Raw genomic sequence first — 6,000 nt, 5'->3', positions numbered from 1 at the left:
TCCCTAAGACTTAACATTTCTCAACTATCAAAATTTTACCTATAAACCAAAAACTTGTTTTATTTGCATTTAAATTAACAAAAAATAAAAAATGATTTATAATTATCATTTAATATTTTTGTTTTACAAAACATTATATGCAAATAAAGCAATCATTAAAAGAAAACCCATCCCCTCTACACGACACAAAACACTATATTTGGGGACTTCAAAAAATATATATAGAAAAGCAAAAAGGGCAAGTTATATGGTTCGAAATCCCTAAAAAGTCTTCATTTTTGTTTGCATTTTACATTTTGCATTTTTTCGGTGAAGAGAGGAAGAATGAGGGTTTCATAAGGGTTTTGTTGGTTCTTTGCACGTTGCCATGCATATTTGCTGGTCTTTGAGGATTAATTTTTAAATGGTCACCATTATGTGAGCTCGCTCCCATCTACCTGCAATTTGTTTTGAGTCAGAAGTTACTGAGAAAATTAGGTTTTGACTAGTTTTTTGCAGCCACCATGAATGCATTTACAAGGTATTTTGAAACATTTATCATTTTGCTGTTCTGGGTTTCTTGTAAATTGCCATTGCTGAATCATGTCTTCATCCACATGTTTTTTTAAAGTTTTTCAATAGGTGTGCTTCATGTTCATGTAGATTTGTATATTGTTTTGTCAGAGCTTCAATCTCATCATCTTGTTGTATAGCATCAGGTCCATCCCCATCTCCCTTAAATTCAATTTCATCACCAAAAGTATCTTTAGAATCTCAATGTGTAGCACATGATCTATTCCTTTCGATCCCCTCTCCAAGCAACTGTCATTTTTATCATCTTCACCATAAGCTTCATTCCTATTGCTCTTCTGACTAGAATATTATGGTCTTTCCAATTTTATGTTTGGTCATAGCCTCAATTGTCCATCTTCTAGAAGAGAAGTAAGAATGTCAGTATCTACCTTATGACCATCTTCTCTATCACTTTCATCAAAGAAGTATTTTGTTTCTTCCCCAAAGCTTGCATCATCAACTTCATCTTCAATATTGAATCTCTTGGAAGCTGACATGTTACTCTTCAACAATCAATTGAAATTAAAATGATTCTTTTTTAATTCTTATTCCAGGTGCTTGTTAGATTCATAAAATCTCCTAAAAATGGAAGCATTGATGCAACAAGTGTGTTGATTTTCGGGTATGTCCCTCTTTCCCATTGTTGAGTCATGCTTACTTCTTCCTCACTTTTTTCAGTTTCTATATCAAACTATGCATTATCATGCTATCATTTTCTAGGTAAACATTTCTTGCTTTATTCGTAAGGAATACACAATATTTAGGGAAGGTGATAGGTCTTTTGCAATAGAAGGGTAGTAAAAATTGCCGACAACAATTATGATCAAGAATAAGTCTTTTATTTCCTTAATGGTAGCATATGCACATAATTTGATTTTGAAACATGCTTATCTAATTTTCCCTCAATCCAAAGACACCTCTTTGATATAATAGCCTTCATAATGAGTTAACCTTTCTTCAAGCTTTTCATTCGGATGCCTTCAATTTTTTGAAGCTATAGTCCCAAGATAAAACTTGCTAAATTTTAATGATGATATTCCTGGAGGATGACACTCTTCCAAGAGTGGGTTCCATAGATTCCTTAATCAACATTTCTACTACCTTACTTCCTGGAGTTTTGATATGAATGAAATCATGACTTTTAGCTCCTCTAAATCTTTCACATAGTGTAGACATCATAACATAGACATTTGTTTCACTAGTCTTTGATAGATACAGTTGAACTTCAAACTCAGCTATAGCAAAAGTAGATATTCTCTCATCAAAGGTAGATAATTACATAACACTTGATTTTCATTTAATGTAGCTTCACTTTTAGCTTTTTCTTGGCTTGAGGAATTTGAGCCCATTTCTTTCTCATTCACATGAACAACATAATAAAGATGGTATAATTCATTGATGGCACTCTTGATAAAGCATTCAGAAATTTCCCTGTGGCTTCTCCAAACTTGCTAAAAGCAGGCATTTTTGGCATCAACCTCATGCTTTTGCTTTGCCGATAACCATAATCACTCCTATTTATCCTTCGATTTCTTTATATCTTCCTTTTTTTCTTGCCCTTTTTTGAAACACCTTGTCCTTTCTCATATTTTGCAAAACTAATTCTAGAAGTTCTTTCTGTTCATTTGAATAATTCATTGTCTCCACATGTTGAAACAACAATTTCTTGACTATTGGTACTCCAGTTTTTAATGATGTTTGAAACTGTATTTCATGAGGTTTGAGCATGGGCTTGTGACACTCATAAACTATGCTTCTATGATTTTCACCTACTGCTTATGAAATCAACATGCTTGCTCTTGATTATAATGAAAGGTTTCATATCAGAATTAATATGTCCCTTTAACATGATATTTTTTGCCTTTTTGTCATTTAAGCATTACCATTTTTTATATGTATTTGAAATAGGAAAGATATTGCATGTGTGGGTACATAGTTGCAGATAATTAGTCATTTTTTAGATCTTTTAAGATCTAACCCCACCTTTTCCTATGTAGGAGAATGAAGATTAGGAACTGCCAGATCAAGAGCTAGACTAGGAACAACACCGAAGATCATGTAACCAGTCAAAAGTTGAAAAAGCAATGACTGGTTAGCTCTAACTCTACCTTCCTGTGTTATATTTTTCTTTTTCTCAATATGTATAAAAGGAAGTAGCTAGACTCACGGCTTGTGCAAGAATTTTTATTTCCAACATTTTCCATTTATTCCACACTTTGTAAAACTAAAAATTGTACATATCAATTGATGATTTATACAATGAACATTGTATTTCCTTTTGCTCATGATTTCTCTATGATTGAAAAATTATGAAATGTGGATAAATAGAAAATGATTGATTTAGATGTTTGCTTTTGCAATGTTACTATTAAGGTAAAATTCCAGCACATGTAGAATTTTAGTAACATTTTTGGAGACCTCTAATGTATGTCTACTTGCTAGATATTTGACCAATTTTCTTTATTCATTGGGCATTGAGTCTGAAATTATGCATCCCTAGCACGTAGACCTAACACAAAGCGACTTCTAAAGTTGCTAGTTAGTTTTGAATGCATGCACGTGAGCTTAATAAGACTCTTATTAGGTTGACGGATATGCATGACCAAACTCAAGTATCAACTTTAGAAGTCAAAACCATCATAGCTAACCATTTTGATTATGTGTGGAAAAATGCATGGATTTGAATAGATGCATGTATACGGTAGATATATAGATATGCATATATGTATGGTTAGCAACCTAACTTGTATAGCTACAGTAGTATGTATATGCATATGTATGTGTGTACTAGGTACAAGTAGACGTTCAAACACATATATTGATGCATGCATAAATGAAATGGGTAGAATATGATAGCTTAACAACATAAACTAGAAACTTGACTAACCTAAAACTAAAAAATAAGAAAACAAAAATTGACATGTGCTTGGACAGCACTTAGGAAAAAAAAAGAAACACCTAACCTACCCTAAACTAATTAGTACAAAAAATGGTCAAACAAATCCATTCACTTGATAGTTAAAATAGCTACCCTTCCTCTTTAGGATATAATACTTTACATGCATGAGGACAACTAATAAGAAATGAAGTACATGCAGTTGTGCAAAGAACTGATGCACTACCTCTTGAAAGACATGAATAAGTTGACTCACCTCCACCAATAGATTCTTTCTTTGCATTATCCAAGAGCAGATAAGTGAGTTGAACTTGTTGTTGCTGGACTATAAGTTCTCCTTCAGTTTCAGCATCATTTGAACATTCATGTTTGAACACAAATAGGACTAGTTTTTGTGGCTGGCCTCCATTCTTGTTAAGTACCTCAAAGGGCAACCTCTAGAAAGAATGAACTTGGTTCTCTTTTTGCTACTTTTAGGCTTTTTAACTACCATTTTGTGCTGATGAGCTTCCTCTTTTACAACATTTTTTTTGATCAAAGCAAGCTAACTCGAGTGCCTTAGGTGGAATAGGCCAAGACAAATCTCATCATGTTGATTACTAAGTAATAATTTTGGGAAAGTTGGTCTATTATCTAGATTTAGACAAAATTCCTCCAACTCATCCCAAAACTAGTCTTCCTCCTTACTTTCATGTTGAATGTTGAATGTTGTCAACATTTTTAGCAGCATGTTTTTCCTTAGGAAAATGTACTCTGCTCTGTCCTTCAGCAACTGAGAAATGAGACACATTATTAGAAGTATTGTGCCCTTTGACAAAATAAGGTAGCTCCTTAAAGAAATCAGACTTCAATATGATTGTCTGCTTGGCAACATTTTAAGATTCATTAGGTAACTCTGATATAGTTTCCTTCCTTTCTTTACAAAGAGCTTTTTCAAGTTGTATCTGATGAGCCTCTTTATCATTTGTACCCTTTAGAATCAGGAACTCTATTGTCACTCTATACTCTTGTAATTCTTTGTCATGAAATTCATCATGAGCTACTAATGTTATCTAAAAATCTTCTTTCACAGCTACAATAGCAGCAACTTTTATCAATTCTTCCTCACAAACTTTTTGCAGTATTGCAAGATTGCTTGTAAGGGTTGCTTGACTTTGTTGATGTCCTATAATGACCTCTTCATACTACTTCCATTTTGCATCAGATTGCTCCTTTGCTTGTGTTCGCATATGCCTTTTCTATGTCTCCAATAACCCTTCATAGTGTTTTCTTTGCTCTTGCATCTCTTTATGATGTTGCTTCTGAATAACCAACATCTCTTGTTGTTGGTTATGAGTTTGAAAACCAAGCTCTTATTGTTGCATGATAAATTTATGTTGCTCTTCCAATTAATGCATCTCTTCATGAGGTTGATGGTATGCATATTGATGCTGCCAAGACGCTTTAGTAGGGGTGGGTGGGTGGTAAGCATGAGAAGAACGTTATCCTTCAAATTTTGGCATCAAACCAACAATACAGCTATTTTGAGATGACTGAAATTCATAGAATGGAGGAAGAATTGGATGGTAATCCATTTTAAGCATTGAATCTACTTAAAACCAGTAGATATAAACTCGAAGTCGCTAGATGCACAAAATAATGACCTCTCAACGGTCTGCAACCTACTGAATGCATATCAAACTAGCAAGAACTATCAGAATTGTGCCAAAATTGTTAAGCACCAGAATTTGCACCTAGTACTGAACTAAAAGAGTTATTAATTCTGGCATAAAATGGGAATCACTTCTTGGTGAGACATACAATGAAGTGAAACCTCCAGTTTCTAGGCCAGCTCCTATTGAATATTCGGTGAAATTTCCATGACTCTAATCTAAACTTGTGGAAAAAAGAGGAGAAATTACTAAAAATAAACCTAAAAACCTACAGTTTAAACTAAGAGATGGGTGATACACCAAAAGTGATAAGAAAGTTTGGGTACAAATGACAGAGAAGGATTATTCAACTATTCTAAGTACAAGCAAAACACTTCTTTTTTGTAAAGATTTTCACAAGTAATTTGTAATAAGGTTTGAAAAATGAATTTTGCAAAAGGAAGAATATAGATACTTCTCTCTTATCAATTTCACATTTAAGAACACAAATTACAACCTACAAATAGACTTACTCCTCTACAACTAGGTGCTTGAATGAGACAAAATAACAAGGAACAATAACAGTTCACAAATTGTCTTACCAAATCATTTTGACACTACACACAGAATTGAAGAAAGAAAGAAGGTTCAAATATTGACACAAATAGCATAAACTCAATTCCTGTCACCTATATTAAGCTTCCAAAGTGAATTACAAACTTTTGGAAATAAAAGCTAAGGACTCAAAAGTAGTCACAAAAACTTCTTTGCATAATTAGAACTCTCTAAAATGAGTTCAAAAACTCACTAAATACAATGCCCAACTCTTGGGTCAAATGCAAAAAGATAGCCCAAAAATGACTTAGAAACTTCTAAAAATGAAGTCTCATTACTCATTAGACTCCACTAACTCATTATAAA

The 6,000-nt window shown here is 33.2% G+C and overlaps 1 pseudogene; it reads right to left on the bottom strand.

The window, feature by feature from the left end:
- Window positions 1-887: 887 nt before the first annotated feature.
- Window positions 888-2,280, bottom strand: LOC149573282 (RNA-directed DNA methylation 4-like; annotated as a pseudogene).
- Between the last annotated feature and the right edge of the window lie 3,720 nt (window positions 2,281-6,000).

Source organism: Cupressus sempervirens, chromosome 2, assembly GCF_028749045.1.
Source record: "Cupressus sempervirens isolate cs-2001-9-10 chromosome 2, ASM2874904v1, whole genome shotgun sequence".
Taxonomy (NCBI): Eukaryota; Viridiplantae; Streptophyta; class Pinopsida; order Cupressales; family Cupressaceae; genus Cupressus; species Cupressus sempervirens.
This window is presented reverse-complemented; position numbering and strand designations above follow the sequence as displayed.